This window comes from Thalassophryne amazonica, chromosome 10, assembly GCF_902500255.1.
Source record: "Thalassophryne amazonica chromosome 10, fThaAma1.1, whole genome shotgun sequence".
In the NCBI taxonomy this organism is placed as follows: domain Eukaryota; kingdom Metazoa; phylum Chordata; class Actinopteri; order Batrachoidiformes; family Batrachoididae; genus Thalassophryne; species Thalassophryne amazonica.
In genome coordinates, this window is record NC_047112.1 from 64,676,579 (window position 1) to 64,695,123 (window position 18,545).

At 38.9% G+C, this 18,545-nt stretch overlaps 1 protein-coding gene across 2 annotated transcripts in view; it reads right to left on the reverse strand.

The window, feature by feature from the left end:
* Positions 1-18,545, reverse strand: part of si:ch73-61d6.3 (occludin) — a 75,119-nt gene that overhangs the window by 13,284 nt on the left and 43,290 nt on the right. The gene's annotated exons all lie outside the window — the stretch shown is intronic.

Genomic DNA, 18,545 nt, shown 5'->3' on the forward strand with positions numbered 1-18,545 from the left:
AAATCAGTCAAGTAGCTGCTGGAGAACACGTGGGTGAGACCACTGAGGTGCACCACAGAACGCCACAGCAGGTCCTTCCTACCTGTGGCAATCAGACTGAATAACTCCTCCCCCTTCTGCAGGATGAACACATAACGATCACATTTATTCAACTTATGTGCAATCTTGTCAAACATCTGTGCAATATATCTTAGTCATTTCACATAAATTTGTTGTACTTATTGTACTTTATTTTATCACTTTAGACACCATTCTACACTTTATGAACTTGTATTCTATATTTGGGTTTTTTTTTTTAACGAGTAACGCTTCCTGTAATTGTGTATTTAACTAATCATTGTTTATTGTTTACTGCTTCTGTACTCTGTCAAAACAATTTCCTTTGGAATAAATAAAGTTGATCATTATCTTTACTGACCTACATATATGTTGGCAGTGCCCATTGCTAAACAACATGTAGAAATCAATTTTCATGGCTGTGGGCAGCATGGTGGCTTAGTGGTTAGCACTGTTGCCTCGCAGCAAGAAGGTCCTGGGTTTGCTTCCCCCTGGTCCTCTCTGTGTGGAGTTTGCATGTTCTCCCAGTGTTCACATGTGTTCACTCTGGGTGTTCTAGCTTCCTCCCAGTTTCAAAAACATGCAGGTTCGGTGAATTGGAAGGTAGGTGTGTGAATGAATTTGTTTGTCTGTATGTGGTCCTGCGACAGACTGGTGTCCTGTCCAAGGTGAACTTCTCACCCTGTGATGGCTGGGATAGGCTCCAGCCCCTGTGGCCCATAACTGGAATAACTGGGTTTAGAACATGGATTGATGGACACTGGACAGGGATGGAACTGCTTGAGTTGTGCAGTATTGAGCAAGCAAAAAGTGCAAAAGTAGGGCCAAAAAAAAACAAACAAAAAAAAACAATCACTGTATGTGGAGTGGGTTGGGTGCTTGTGTTTAGGAAGGTTTTCCTTCTTACACCTGCAGAAAAATACTCTTTCAAGAGCGACATTGATAGTAGAATCTCAACCAGCTCTACTCAGTGTGCAGCACAGCAGCTGCTGGGCTGTGAGCAGCCGTGCAAGTACAACAAGACTGTTCGAGACCGTGGACCTGATGACGAAAAGCACAGTGGTAAAAGGGAGCTAGAGAAAGTGAGAAAAGCAGGGAACAGAGTCCTGGATGTGAGTGGATATTATCAAAGGGAAGCATGAGTATGTGTGATGAAAGATTTGGGGAAGGCAGAACAGATGAAAATAAAGGAAGCGAGCTAAGCGGCAACAACAAGAGTCCCGATGGAGCTAAACCACATGTACTTTATATCAACATGTGTTTCACGTATGAAACCATAAAAGCAGCTATCAGAGAACATTCCTCTGCCAAAGCAGTTTTTTGAACAACTTAATCCTGTCAAAAGGAATTCCCAAAATGAGCAGTTTTGTCATAAAAATAGCATGAAATTCTTTTATGATTCAGGAAATGGTGAGTTAGCACAAGCAACAAGAACAATATATTTCTGTATGTAACATAGTATTTACAGTGGACAAAAGTTATTACATTCCTATATCCAAATTTTTATCTAGAGCTGCTTGAAAATGTTTGTGTCGCAGGCCAGAAAAATCCTTTACATAGAGATTTATGATGAGTAATGTTGCTAGGAAACAAACTAAAACTTATTAGTTGATATAACTGCCAAGATGAGTAAAACACTGTGCCATAATTTTACCAAAATACACTACAAGGTTTGAAAATCATGAAGATCGGCACACAACGGTGGAATGGGTAATGGTGGGCACAGAAGGTATCTTTTTTTTTTGGGAGGGGGGGGGGGGGGAGTCACCCAAATTAACTGGAAAATAAAGAAATTAGTTCACAACTCATCTCAGAAGGATAACATGGTTTGGATCAAGACACTGTATGACAGATTCTCACACAAAGAACCACAAAGATTACAACTTACAAACCGGGAATGGTGCCTCACGGTCTCAGATGAAATCATGCGCTTTGAGAGTTTACAATATTTGAAAATGCAAAACCACTGGATAGTAAGTTGCAAATTGCAACAAGCAGAAGAAAATAACAGATTATGCAGCAAAAGCTACAGCAAACCTTGACATCATTCATGTTTGAAGAAGTGATCATAACATTTAAAGTATTCCTTCAGTATTTTGTCTCTCAGAATAAGATGATGCTACATTGCTACATTTTTTAGAATAGGGGGCCCAGATGCTGTGATTTGTGATTCAGTGATTCTGTGATTCAGCACAGAACACTCACCAACATGTTCTACCCAAGTGCAATACCAGTATTGAATGCACATTAGCCTACAGTCTGCACTGTTCATTGCATTTATTTTTTATAAAGGTGAATGCAATGAATAGCACAGACTTTTTATTTATATACACCTACTGGCTCCTTTGTAAATACATGTATATATTCTTATTTATTTGTCTTTTTATATTTACTTTTACACCTTTGCACTACGGGAGTTGTCTTTTAATTTCGTTGTACCTTGTGTATAGTGACAATAAAAAGCATTTTATTCTATTCGATTCTATGTTATTTAATGTCCCAGTTAGCAACACAAAGTAAGTGTATTTTCTCACATGCGGTAATAACACTGGGCAACACAATTTTTCTTGCATAAAGTTTTTCAATGAATTTTGTAGAATTTGGGGGCGCTGAATCTGAATCTGGTGTTAGGTTTTGCCAATCACATCACCTTTTTGAAAAATGAAAACATATTTCTCGTATCAAGCACTGAAGCAAAAGCTGCAGTCTCTCACACCTCTTTGGTCCCATAAATAATATTATGGCTCTTGTTCACATTTCGCAAACGTAGTTTAAAACTATGCTTTTGAAGGTTCTTTTGTGCAGGATTAGTGGCGTCAACCTTGTGAGTGAATGAGGAACTTTTGTGTAATCCATCAATATAGAACATGCAGATTGCAAAAAAATGTGATGTGATATAGGAAATCTGAGCTCAGATTCAGCACCCCAAAACTAGCCCAAATCAGTTCTCAAAGTCCATGTAAGAAAAAAAAAATTGTTGACCAGTGTAATTAGTTATCGCTGATGTACTTTATTGCTAATTATACCTCTTTCTCTGCGATTCAGCAGATGCATTTCCGCCGGAGGTTTAACAAGTCTCACAATCACCGTGTTTGTGAAACGCCATGTGTTTCCAAAAAAAGCGAAAATTAAAAAGCAAAACACAGTCCATGAGTCATAACCACAAGATTAATGAGAAAAAACAGAAGAACGAGTGACAGACGCTGGGAGGAGGTTTTTTCAGTGACCATTTGTCAGTGAGGCTGGATGGAGCTGAAGGGGCTAGCTGGCTACAGAGCCAGCAGCCGGTGTGATCGAGCAGACACATTCAGTCTGAAATTTTCACTTTTGGGTGTATACACACACACACACACCCAGTTTGAGCAATAGAGCTTCTGTAAATTTGTCTAAGGGGAGTGAATAATCTAAAAATAAAATGTGACGTTTGTGCACCGCTGAAGTTTTATCAGCTAACATCAGCTGAGCCTTTAGCTACAAGATGTCGAATCAATCACTCAGTTGAGCTGAGTGAATGTTTTATATTCGTAAATTGTTCAATCTATTTTTATTTTTACCAAATAAAGCTACAGAGTTTTTTAATGGTTACTGCTTTGACTACAAGAAAAGTTATTTACAACCCCAATTCCAATGAAGTTGGGACATTGTGTAAAATGTAAATAAAAACAGAATACAATGATTTGCAAATCCTCTTCAACCTATATTCAATTGAATACACCACAGAGACAAGATATTTAATGTTGAAACTGATAAATGTTATTGTTTTTGTGCATATATTTGCTCATTTTGAAATGGATGTCTCAAACACATTTCAAAAAAGCTGGGACAGTGGTATGTTTACCACATCACCTTTCCTTCTATCAACACTCAATAAGCATTTGGGAACTGAGGACACTAACTGTTGAAGCTTTGTAGGTGTAATTCTTTCCCATTCTTGCTTGATGTACGACTTTGGTTACTCAACAGTCCGGGGTCTCCGTTGCCGTATTTTGTGCTTCACAATGCGCCACACATTTTCAATGGGCGATAGGTCTGGACTGCAGGCAGGCCAGTCTAGTACCCACACTCTTTTACTACGAAGCCACGCTGTTGTAACACGTGCAGAATGTGGCTTGGCATTGTCTTGATGAAATAAGCAGTGACGTCCCTGAAAAAGATGTTGCTTGGATGGCAGCATGTTGCTCCAAAACCTGGATGTACCTTTCAGCATTGATGGTGCCATCACAGATGTGTAAGATGCCCATGCCATGGGCACTTACACACCCCCATGCCATCACAGATGCTGGCTTTTGAACTTTGTGCTGGTAACAATCTGGATGGTCTTTTTCCTCTTTTGTCCAGAGGACACAACATCCATGATTTCCAAAAACAATGTGAAATGTGGACTCATCAGACCACAGCACACTTTTCCACTTTGTATCTGTCCATTAAAAATGCTCGGGCACAGAGAAGGTGGCGGCATTTCTGGATGTTGTTGATGTATGGCTTTTGCTTTGCATGGTAGAGTTTTAACTTGCACTTGTAGATGTAGTGACGAACTGTGTTAACTGACAATTGTTTTCTGAAGTGTTCCTGAGCCCACGCGGTAAGATCCTTTACACAATGATGTCGGTTTTTAATGCAGTGCTGCCTGAGGGATCGAAGGTTACGGGCATTCAATGTTGGTTTTCGGCCTTGCCGCTTACATGTAGAAAGTTCTCCAGATTCTCTGAATCTTCTGATTATGGCCTGCAGATGATGGAATCCCTAAATTCCTTGCAACTGAACATTGAGAAACATTTTTCTTAAACTGCTGGACTAATTTTTCACACAGTTGTTCACAAAGTGGTGATCCTTGCCCCATCTTTGCTTGTGAATGGCTGAGCCTTTTGGGGATGCTCCTTTTGTACCCAAACATGAGACTCACCTGTTTCCAATTAACCTGTTCACCTGTGGAATGTTCCAAACAGGTGTTCTTTGAGCATTCATCAACTTTCTCAGGCTTTCGTTGCCCCTGTCCCAGCTTTTTTGAAATGTATTGCAGGCATCCATTTCAAAATGAGCAAATATTTGCACAAAAACAAAGACGTCTATCAGTTTGAACGTTAAATATCTTGTCTTTGCGGTGTATTCAATTGAATATAGGTTGAAGAGGATTTGCAAATCTTTGTATTCTGTTTTATTTACATTTCACCAATGTTCCAACTTCATTGGAATTGGGGTTGTATTAAAATTTTTTTAACTATCTAGTAATCAGACAAAAAAATAGCACAGCACTGTTTAGTGTTTCTTTATATTTAAGAAACATATTTCTTCACTTGTCCCACATCAGGAACATTTCAACATTTTCTGTGCAGAGAACTTTGGGAATACAGATGCACTTCAAAAACTTCCAGGGATGGAGCTGAACACCAAAACCTGAAGTCCAGACAGAAGAAGAGAACATCTCTGCTCCTCAAAATGTGAGGAAAGTGTCTCCAAAAACTACACCAAGAGGTTGAAGCTGCAGAAGAGACCTTCATTTCGTTAACTGTCCCGAGGGTCCAGCTCACCTGTCCTCTCTGAAAACCAACACCTGCTGCTTCACTTCTAAATAAAACAAAGGATCTTTAAAGTGTAGGTGACATGAGATGTAATGTTTTTTGAGTATTTAAGACTAAAATCAAACAACAGTGTGAGATTAACACTTTCCCGGTGTGTGGTTAATGAAGAGATAAATACTCGTATTTCAACTGCGCACCACTAAAAACCAGAAACTTTTGGCTGAGTCACGAAATTGGAGAAGGATGAAGTGACATCAGTGGGAGAACCATTGTTTTAACAGTGCCATTTGCTTTGTTCGTGATCGGACGTATTTATGTGTGTAAGTGCTTCATTTCTGGAGTTATGCTGGCTGGATGTGTTGCAGGCTTTTGTTTGAACACTTGTGCAGACAAAGTCAGTTTGTTTAAGTTTTCTAAGGATGCGTCAGAATGAGTGGACTAAACAGATAAGTGGGTCACCCAGCGACTCGTCCGCCCTGTGCTCGGTACATTTTGAAGACAGCTGTTTTGACGCTGTCTCATTGAGGAGGGTGAGATTTCAGTTGGAACCAGAAGTTTGAGAGCTGTGGACCAGTGGGCTAAACATGCATCATTTCTGGATTTCAAGGCATTCACAATCACTAGAATAGTCAAATTCATATTTTAGTAATTACTCTGTCCTGATTATAACATTAAAAGCAATCACATAATCAGTGGTGGGCACAGTTCCGCTAATCCGCTAATTATCAAAGCTAATGTTTTCATTATTGGATTAGCTTTTCAGATAACTTTGAAAACCATCAGCGGACTAATTATCTTCTGATAAATTTTGGTCCAATAAATTTTAGAACGCTAACATATTTTTGCAAGCGTGGTGAACAAAGCTTAAGAGTTACAAACATTTATGAAGTCTGAAATCAAATATTTGAGTACCTACCTGTTAAATGTTTTGTAATAGATATACAGTTCTATCCTCTGCAAACAGAGGAGAGCTGGTTCCAGGAGAAACCGCTCTACCCTCTACAAACAAAGGAGAACTGGTCACAGAAAAGAAAAGAAAAAACAAAAAAAAAGATCATTTCTTTTGACCCCATACTGATGCGCTGGCAATATCACCCAAGTCATCCAGATTTAACTTATGGTTAAAATTTTAACCAAACTAATTTTGGTTATTTAAATTAACGTCACGTCTGAAGTTTTATAAAGTGAAAATATCAGATATATGTTTTAGTTTTAATGTTTTGCAGGTTTTAGTATGGACATGCTGTCCAAGTGCATTATAGGTAATCTCAGTACATTCATGACAGAAGAAATGCATTTGAGACGCTCTGATCAGGCTCCACACGGACAACAGCATTAAACCCTTTGTATGTTGTGCCTAAAACTCTCGTGAATCTATTCTCTGGGTTTATAGACGTTGTTATTGTGTTTGTTTTATGTAAAAATGCCAGAAGAAGCCCCGGTTGCTTCTCCATTATTTTCAATTGGAATCACTGTGAGCTGCAATTGCTTCCTGTTTGCTCTTTAGAGTCCTGCTTATGTCACACACTGTCTGTCCTCTTTGTTCCAGAGTAATATATATAAGATGTCTGAAATTCAGTTTGCGTTTATGAAATTCCTCGCAGCTTAAACGTAGCAGACACGGATTATCTGGAATATTTGTTTTGGCAAGTTTTCACGGTCTCTACTGCTATCTACTGGCCAGTAGTGTTCCTGGCAGTATGAGCATCTGGATGCCAATAGATGGCAGTGTTCTATTTATTTTTACCCCAGTTATATAGACGGTTGTCTAATCACAACTTGACTTTTTGGCTTTTGCAAATGGCTTTTTTTTTTTTTTTTTACAAATAAAAAAGGCATATTTTACAAAAGCACATTTATATGTAAACACCAACACACATCTCACATTAATGTGTTAGTTTTTACATAGAATGAATGAGTCAACCAATCAGTGTTAGTGAACGCTCATTTACCCATAATTCCTTTGGCATCTGTCTGTTTGGTACAAAACTTCAGAATTTGTGCATTATTTAAAATTAAAAGATATGTGTTATATTTTAACTTTGTACAAATGACAGAATTGACATTGAGTTATTCTATCTGGATTAATTTGATGATTTTAAATCAAAACTATAAGTCAAAACTGCTTTATTTTCCAAGACCTCTGCCTCAATGCGGCACTGTTAAGGAATAATGGCTTGTTTTATGTGTGTGTGTAGAGATGAACTTAGTGCCTCTCAGCTGCTTCACTGCTGCAAAAAAATGTAGTAAACAGGAGCTTTCAGCAGTGGGCAGGGTGCACAAAGACAGAAATGCTGACTCATTGTTTGAGTCTGTGGTTGCCTTTGATGCTACCAGAAATGATCGTGGTGTTAAAACTCAAAATCAGCTTGTTTGTAGTTGCAAGTGCACCGGAAGCAATAGTGAAAGTTATTGGTTAGCTGTAGCTTCCAATACATTTTTGGGTGGTTTATCGGTTTAGCTTTATAAAAGATAACTTTTCAGTTATCTGATTAACTGTTATTGAAGCTAATTTTTTGGTTAGCCGTGCCCACCACTGCACATAATTATTGAGGATGTAATTAAATGTTGAAATGACTGAAAACCTGATTTCATCATAAAGTTTATCTCACATTGAGACTAATTAACAGACACACTGCAGTCATTGTTACATCATCTCCTGTTGTGTTATAATAAATATTTAAATTTCTTTAGTGTCTTTTCCTGATTGAAATGCAGATACGAATGAATGAATGAATGAATCTACCAAACTTAAACATTCACTTTTCATGCTGTTGTATTTGTCTAAAAATAAATGTCCAAGATTCATTATCAATCAATCAATCAATCAATTTTTTTTATATAGCGCCAAATCACAACAAACAGTTGCCCCAAGGCGCTTTATATTGTAAGGCAAGGCCATACAATAATTATGTAAAACCCCAACGGTCAAAACGACCCCCTGTGAGCAAGCACTTGGCTACAGTGGGAAGGAAAAACTCCCTTTTAACAGGAAGAAACCTCCAGCAGAACCAGGCTCAGGGAGGGGCAGTCTTCTGCTGGGACTGGTTGGGGCTGAGGGAGAGAACCAGGAAAAAGACATGCTGTGGAGGGGAGCAGAGATCGATCACTAATGATTAAATGCAGAGTGGTGCATACAGAGCAAAAAGAGAAAGAAACAGTGCATCATGGGAACCCCCCAGCAGTCTACGTCTATAGCAGCATAACTAAGGGATGGTTCAGGGTCACCTGATCCAGCCATAACTATAAGCTTTAGCAAAAAGGAAAGTTTTAAGCCTAATCTTAAAAGTAGAGAGGGTGTCTGTCTCCCTGATCTGAATTGGGAGCTGGTTCCACAGGAGAGGAGCCTGAAAGCTGAAGGCTCTGCCTCCCATTCTACTCTTACAAACCCTAGGAACTACAAGTAAGCCTGCAGTCTGAGAGCGAAGCACTCTATTGGGGTGATATGGTACTACGAGGTCCCTAAGATAAGATGGGACCTGATTATTCAAAACCTTATAAGTAAGAAGAAGAATTTTAAATTCTATTCTAGAATTAACAGGAAGCCAATGAAGAGAGGCCAATATGGGTGAGATATGCTCTCTCCTTCTAGTCCCCGTCAGTACTCTAGCTGCAGCATTTTGAATTAACTGAAGGCTTTTTAGGGAACTTTTAGGACAACCTGATGATAATGAATTACAATAGTCCAGCCTAGAGGAAATAAATGCATGAATTAGTTTTTCAGCATCACTCTGAGACCTTTCTGATTTTAGAGATATTGCGTAAATGCAAAAAAGCAGTCCTACATATTTGTTTAATATGCACTTTGAATGACATATCCTGATCAAAAATGACTCCAAGATTTCTCACAGTATTACTAGAGGTCAGGGTAATGCCATCCAGAGTAAGGATCTGGTTAGACACCATGTTTCTAAGATTTGTGGGGCCAAGTACAATAACTTCAGTTTTATCTGAGTTTAAAAGCAGGAAATTAGAGGTCATCCATGTCTTTATGTCTGTAAGACAATCCTGCAGTTTAGCTAATTGGTGTGTGTCCTCTGGCTTCATGGATAGATAAAGCTGGGTATCATCTGCGTAACAATGAAAATTTAAGCAATACCGTCTAATAATACTGCCTAAGGGAAGCATGTATAAAGTGAATAAAATTGGTCCTAGCACAGAACCTTGTGGAACTCCATAATTAACTTTAGTCTGTGAAGAAGATTCCCCATTTACATGAACAAATTGTAATCTATTAGACAAATATGATTCAAACCACCGCAGCGCAGTGCCTTTAATACCTATGGCATGCTCTAATCTCTGTAATAAAATTTTATGGTCAACAGTATCAAAAGCAGCACTGAGGTCTAACAGAACAAGCACAGAGATGAGTCCACTGTCCGAGGCCATAAGAAGATCATTTGTAACCTTCACTAATGCTGTTTCTGTACTATGATGAATTCTAAAACCTGACTGAAACTCTTCAAATAGACCATTCCTCTGCAGATGATCAGTTAGCTGTTTTACAACTACCCTTTCAAGAATTTTTGAGAGAAAAGGAAGGTTGGAGATTGGCCTATAATTAGCTAAGATAGCTGGGTCAAGTGATGGCTTTTTAAGTAATGGTTTAATTACTGCCACCTTAAAAGCCTGTGGTACATAGCCAACTAACAAAGATAGATTGATCATATTTAAGATCGAAGCATTAAATAATGGTAGGGCTTCCTTGAGCAGCCTGGTAGGAATGGGGTCTAATAAACATGTTGATGGTTTGGATGAAGTAACTAATGAAAATAACTCAGAACAATCGGAGAGAAAGAGTCTAACCAAATACCGGCATCACTGAAAGCAGCCAAAGATAACGATACGTCTTTGGGATGGTTATGAGTAATTTTTTCTCTAATAGTTAAAATTTTGTTAGCAAAGAAAGTCATGAAGTCATTACTAGTTAAAGTTAATGGAATACTGAGCTCAATAGAGCTCTGACTCTTTGTCAGCCTGGCTACAGTGCTGAAAAGAAACCTGGGGTTGTTCTTATTTTCTTCAATTAGTGATGAGTAGAAAGATGTCCTAGCTTTACGGAGGGCTTTTTTATAGAGCAACAGACTCTTTTTCCAGGCTAAGTGAAGATCTTCTAAATTAGTGAGACGCCATTTCCTCTACAACTTACGGGTTATCTGCTTTAAGCTACGAGTTTGTGAGTTATACCACGGAGTCAGGCACTTCTGATTTAAAGCTCTCTTTTTTAGAGGAGCTACAGCATCCAAAGTTGTCTTCATTGAGGATGTAAAACTATTGATGAGATACTCTATCTCACTTACAGAGTTTAGGTAGCTACTCTGCACTGTGTTGGTATATGGCATTAGAGAACATAAAGAAGGAATCATATCCTTAAACCTAGTTACAGCGCTTTCTGAAAGACTTCTAGTGTAATGAAACTTATTCCCCACTGCTGGGTAGTCCATCAGAGTAAATGTAAATGTTATTAAGAAATGATCAGACAGAAGGGAGTTTTCAGGGAATACTGTTAAGTCTTCTATTTCCATACCATAAGTCAGAACAAGATCTAAGATATGATTAAAGTGGTGGGTGGACTCATTTACTTTTTGAGCAAAGCCAATAGAGTCTAATAATAGATTAAATGCAGTGTTGAGGCTGTCATTCTCAGCATCTGTGTGGATGTTAAAATCGCCCACTATAATTATCTTATCTGAGCTAAGCACTAAGTCAGACAAAAGGTCTGAAAATTCACAGAGAAACTCACAGTAACGACCAGGTGGACGATAGATAATAACAAATAAAACTGGTTTTTGGGACTTCCAATTTGGATGGACAAGACTAAGAGTCAAGCTTTCAAATGAATTAAAGCTCTGTCTGGGTTTTTGATTAATTAATAAGCTGGAATGGAAGATTGCTGCTAATCCTCCGCCCCGGCCCGTGCTACTGAGCATTCTGACAGTTAGTGTGACTCTGGGGTGTTGACTCATTTAAACTAACATATTCATCCTGCTGTAACCAGGTTTCTGTAAGGCAGAATAAATCAATATGTTGATCAATTATTATATCATTTACCAACAGGGACTTAGAAGAGAGAGACCTAATGTTTAATAGACCACATTTAACTGTTTTAGTCTGTGGTGCAGTTGAAGGTGCTATATTATTTTTTCTTTTTGAATTTTTATGCTTAAATAGATTTTTGCTGGTTATTGGTAGTCTGGGAGCAGGCACCGTCTCTACGGGGATGGGGTAATGAGGGGATGGCAGGGGGAGAGAAGCTGCAGAGAGGTGTGTAAGACTACAACTCAGCTTCCTGGTCCCAACCCTGGATAGTCACGGTTTGGAGGATTTAAGAAAATTGGCCAGATTTCTAGAAATGAGAGCTGCTCCATCCAAAGTGGGATGGATGCCGTCTCTCCTAACAAGACCAGGTTTTCCCCAGAAGCTTTGCCAATTATCTATGAAGCCCACCTCATTTTTTGGACACCACTCAGACAGCCAGCAATTCAAGGAGAACATGCGGCTAAACATGTCACTCCCGGTCTGATTGGGGAGGGGCCCAGAGAAAACTACAGAGTCCGACATTGTTTTTGCAAAGTTACACACCGATTTAATGTTAATTTTAGTGACCTCCGATTGGCGTAACCGGGTGTCATTACTGCCGACGTGAATTACAATCTTACCAAATTTACGCTTAGCCTTAGCCAGCAGTTTCAAATTTCCTTCAATGTCGCCTGCTCTGGCCCCCGGAAGACAATTGACTATGGTTGCTGGTGTCGCTAACTTCACATTTCACAAAACAGAGTCGCCAATAACCAGAGTTTGATCCTCGGCGGGTGTGTCGCCGAGTGGGGAAAAACGGTTAGAGATGTGAACGGGTTGGCGGTGTACATGGGGCTTCTGTTTAGAACTACGCTTCCTCCTCACAGTCACCCAGTCGGCCTGCTTTCCCGGCTGCTCGGGATCTGCCAGAGGGAAACTAACGGCGTCTAAGCTACCTTGGTCCGCACCGACTACAGGGGCCTGGCTAGCTGTAGAATTTTCCACGGTGCAGAGCCGAGTCTCCAATTCGCCCAGCCTGGCCTCCAAAGCTACGAATAAGCTACACTTATTACAAGTACCGTTACTGCTAAAGGAGGCCGAGGAATAACTAAACATTTCACACCCAGAGCAGAAAAGTGCGGGAGAGACAGAAGCCGCCATGCTAAATCGGCTAAGAGCTAGTAGCTACGCTAAGCTAGCGGATTCCTAAAAACACGCAAAGTGAATAATGTGTAAATAATTTAGAGGTGATTCAGCAGAAGGAGTGCTTTAGTTAAGGCACGTAAAGATTACACTGGGAAACAAATCGTAATCTAGATAACTAGATCAATCTAACTGCGCAGATTAAACAGCTAACAGATACAGAAAAACACCGCTGTGCTCCGGAACAGGAAGTGATACAATACCGCAGTGAGAGCCAACCACCAGTAGAGGCAAGCAAGAGTCAAGATCATGTTAATGAAGAAATGATCTCATCTGAAACAACAACAACAGGTAGGAAATGGTTTTAATTTACAGATGAACATCAAAGATTTCTAAAGAATCTTTTTTAAACTTAAAACTATTTTAATGACAAGTTTTCTAATGTAAGAAACATTTTTAACTTCAAAATGTACAGTAATCACATTTAATCTTTATGTTTAAAAAAAAACACATTTGTAAGGATTTTCTTTAGAAAACTGCTGTGTATAAATTAGCACATCAAATGGTCCTCTGACACACATTTCTACACTCTTTCATGTTTTTGTCTGATATCTCATTCATTCATTCTTTTGGCCATAAAGTAAGGCTCTAACAAAGATTTAAAAAAAAAAAAAATCTCTGGCTTTACTTTACAAAATTTGGCCCTCAAAATATTGTTTCAGAGGGTTATGAATTTCTTTTCTTTTTTTTTTATACTTATTTTTTATTGGAGTTTTTGCATTAACAAAACAAACAAAACATGTGGGTCACTGTTTACATTTAGTTTATATTTTGTGTGTATTCTAACCATTTTTTCCAGCGTTTTAAAAAGACATGTCCTTTAAGTCTAAGAGAAAAGGTCAGTTTCTCCATAATGTAGATTTCTTCTATAATGTCCAGCCAGTGATTAAGACTTGGAGGATCGGGTTTAATCCAGTTCCTTGTGATAGCTTTTTTTGATGGAACTGACAAAACTTTAAAAAGGTACATGTCCTCTTTCTGAAAAATCTCTTCTGTTAGAAGGCCCAGGAGATAGATTTGGGGATCCCTGGGAATTGCATATGAGAACAGTGGCGGTCCTAGAGTGATTTACTCCCCGGGCGAAACCCCCGGCGTGCCCCCCCCCCCCCCCCGCGCACACTAATGTGGCCACCACCTCCGCCCCACTACCCATGAAAACACTAACTTCGTCCAGAACACCCACAATCCCACAAATTAACTCACAACAGCTATTTTCAAGAACAAATTTCCGGTTTTAATGTCTACTGCAATAAAAAACACAAAGATAAACACAAAGATAAACAATAATTAATTCAATAAACTTTTTGAACATAAAAAAACAAAAGACTCAGTGACTTCACATTACAACTATGTACAGTACAGGTATTTAAGAAAGCACAACTGCACTACAGCACCAGCCGATGGTCAAAATATTGCACGTCATTCAGTTATACCAACAGAGTGCACTTTGCATTATCATAGAGTACCATTCACCATAATGAACAAGACTTACAACCTCCATTAAAGTCGCACCATATAAATAACAAAAGAAGTTAATCTGTATATTACAGAATACCATGAAGTGACAAAAAAATGTACAAAAAAAAAAAACACCTATACATTAAAGTGGCAAAAATGGTAAAGCGCAATCATGTATCATAAATAAATGAACTAACGACAGAGGTAAATTCTATACCCATTACTGTACACATAAGAAGAAATAAACACTATTGTGCATCATAAGTAACAGGAAGCAACAAGTGAAGAAGTTAACACTATTTAAAGGCAAAAATGGCAAACCACAATAATTTGTCATAAATAACAAGAAGTGCAAAAGAAGTAAGAGGAAAACAGTCTATATACAAAAGTTTGCAGGAGGGCATCATAATTGTTTGCCACAGTGCTCACTATCCGTGATGTGAAATTCCATCGAGTAGGAGCATTTCTGGGCAACCTTGAGCAGCCTGCAGACTCAAGAAAAGACATCCTCTTTGTGGATTTTGAGAAAAATGTGGCAAACCCAGAGAGTGATGCAAAAAATATTCTGCACTCAGATAAGCATTTAGCTCCCTGAGACAGAACCAGGTTCAGTCTGTGTGCATAGCAATGCACAAACATTGCACTGGAGGCTATTGCTTTAACTTTGGCCTGCAAACCATTGAGAGATGAAGCCATGACAGCAGCCATGGCTTCTTCGTAAGGAAGACTATCAAATGGCTTTGCCAAAATCCGGTCCACAACATTCAAATTGTCTGCCATTATGTGCAGCTACCTAGCTAGCTCGCTAGCTGGGACTGGCGCGAGGCTAGTGTGAAGTTTGTCCGCCTGTGAGTGCTTTGTGATGGTGAAGGAGCTCAGCAGCACCCGCTGCTCAGTAGGGACAGAAACTGCGATAGAAGTCAGTCTCCAAACACAAGCAGCTACAAAAAAACACACCAGAAATAGAAGCTCGATTTGTCGCTAGTTGTTTTTAACAAAGAAAATTCCGCTAAGAGGATTAGGAAAGTCTCCGGTTCAACTCAGAACTGAATGAAAATTAAAAAATGCTCCCACGGATGTTTACACCAAAAGATCGCTGATTCGCTCATTTCGCTGTCAATCAAAAAGGGATTCAGCCTCAGACAGATCAGCCAATCATCATGCAGAAGCTGAGCGTCCGGGCCGGCCGAGGCCAGCCCACTGCCCCATAGACCCCCAGACACGCTGAGCGTCCAATGGGCGGGACAAAGCCCAGCATTTATCCAATGACTCGTCTCGTTTCGCTGCACTCTTTGCTTCGCTATTAAACTCTGTGGACGCTCAGCGTCCACACTGTTTAAAGCACTGTGAAGCTGCAGGAATATGTAAATCAATACATACCTTTTTCCTTTCCTCGTTTCTCCTTTTCTTCTTTCTTTTTCTTTCGAAATTGGGCACCTGATGGCTTTGATCGTTTCCTATCCATGATTATGTCTTACTCCGTTTCGACCACCTCCTCGTCCAAACACTGAATGATTCCCCCCTCCCCCTGCACAAACTCTGCACTGTGCAGCGTTGCTCACCTAACGCGAGAGGTGAGATGAGGGGAGCGCTCTGCCGTAACATAACCACGAACTCCCCTGTCAGGACAACCCCCCCCCCCCCCCCGATTTTATTTTATTATTATATATTATTATTTTATTTTATTGGTGGTATAGGCTCTAAATCTATCTAAATTTGTTTCCATCCTGTTTCAAATTCAGGAGAACACCAACATGCTATATTTCTTAACTGGGTTGCAAAATAATATTCTTTCAGATTAGGAACAGCCAAGCCACCACTTTCTTTGCATATTTGGAGTGTTTTAAATTTAACCCTTGGTCTGGCACCTGCCCATATAAAACGTGAAATTAGTTTGTTCCAAGTATTAAAATGTGAGTCTGGAATTATAATGGGCAGTGCCATAAAAAAATATAAAAATCTTGGTAAAATATTAAACTTCACTGTCTCTACTCTTGAACCAAAATCCAATGTAAGTGATGACCATCGACTAATGTCCTTCTGTATCGAGTCAATTATTTTATTAAAATTTAAGGAAAAGAGATTATCAAATTCCTGTGTGATGAACACACCTAAATGTTTTAACTGTTTTGTGTCCCATTTTAGTTTGTATTGTTGTCTTATTAAATTACTTGGTTGATAGTCGATGGTCAAGACTTGGGTCTTAGTAATATTTAAGTGATAACCTGACAAATGCCCAAACTCTTTTAGAATTGACATAAGTTTTGGAATTGTTTCATTAGGATTCTGTAGGTAAATGATAATATCGTCGGCAAACAGGGCTATTACATGTTTAGTGTTAGCTATTGTGATACCTTGAATTTCATCATTTTGTCGTATTGCCTGAGCCACAGGATCAATAAATAAAGCAAAGAGGGAGGGGCTGAGCCCACAACCCTGACGATTTCCCCTATACAACTGAAAACTAGATGTCAGATGACCATTAATTTTGATTCTAGCTACTGGATTGTTATAAAGTGATAAATTTACTGTTAAATCCATGTCGTTCCAGTACTTTGTATAAAAATGGCCAGCTGACCCGATCGAAGGCCTTCTCCGCGTCTAGGCTTACTAAGGCCATGTTCACTTTCTGTTTCTTTGCTTCCTCAATAATATGCAGTGTTCGTCTTATGCTATCATGTGTTTGTCAACCTTTTATGAATCCTGTCTGGTCTTTGTGTATAACCTCCAGTAAATAGTTCTCTAGTCTTTTGGACATAATATGGGTAAACAGTTTGTAGTCTACATTCAAAATTGAGATGGGGCGGTAGGATTCGCAATATTCTTTGTTTTTACCTTCTTTGGGTATGACAGATATGATTGCCTCTCTCCAGGATGGGGGTATTTCAGCTCTGTCTAATGTCCAATTAAATGATTTTAGCAATAAAGGTGCAAGATCTTGTTTAAATAATTTATAACACTCATTAGGGTATCCATCACTGCCAGGCATTTTAGAGTTTTTAAGAAGGCCAATTACAGTATCTAATTCTTTTCTAGTAATGGGAGCGGTTAGGACTTCATTTTGCGTTATTCCTAGTGAAGGCAAATCTAGTTGAGATAAGTAATGAGTGATATCACTATCCATCACTGGGGAGGGGCTTGAATACAATTTTTCATAATATTTTTCAAAGATAGTATGGATTTGCTTTATGTCATGGGTCAATTTACCTGAGGAGGGGTCCCTGATTCCGAAGACTGCATGTTTTTGCTCTTGTGTCCAAAGACGTCTCGCTAATATTTTTATTGCTTTGGGGCCTGATTCATAGAAGGTTTGTTTACAAAATCTTAACCATTTTTCTAATTCTTCTTGGACTAAATCATTTATTTGGTGTTTAGTATGTTTTATTTTATCTAACAATTTTTTGTCACTATTGTGTACTAATTTGAGTTCAAGATTTCTTAATTTTGTTTCCAAATTGTCCTATGTTTCTCTTCTCACCTTCTTTAAATAGGATGTCCTCGAAATGAGTTCCCCCTCAACACTGCTTTAACTGTATCCCACACCACAGTTGGGCTTACTTGACCATTGTCATTAACCTCTATACATCCTGCTATTTCCTTTTTTATTTCTTTTACTATGGCTTCTTTATTGAGTATCCCAATATTTAATCTCCACAGAGTAACCTTTGGTATGTTAGACAGTTGCAATGACAGATAGATAATGTGGTGGTCTGATATATCAGATGTGCCAGTTGAGCACTCCTTCACTCTGTGTCTATCAACAGTATTTAACAAAAAGAAATCAAGTCTTGAGTGCACTTTATGTGTGAGAGAGTAATGAGTAAAAACCTTGTCTTTAGGGTTCAGGTCTCTCCAGATGTCGCTTAGCCCGGATTGTTTAATTAAGGCCCTCAGATCTTTGGATCTATATGCTTTTTGTCTTTTATAACTTGTGTCTAGAGAAAATTTTTGAATTATATTCCAATCTCCACCACAGATCAGTATTCCATCACTGTTGGTGATAATTATATCAAAGAGCGATTTGAGAAATTTTCTATCACTTTCAGGTGGGACATAAACATTAGCAAATGTGACCACCACATTATCCACCCTCTCCTTTACTATTATATACCTGCCCTCTTTGTCTGCAACTTTAGTGTCAGCTTCAAAATTTACAGAGTTAGAGATATGAGTTATCACGCCCCTTTGTCTGGTATTTTTTACAAGAACTATAAACTGCATTGGTATACCCAAAGCCTTTAAATTTTCCATGCTCAGTCATTGACATGTGCGTTTCCTGTAAGGAAGCAA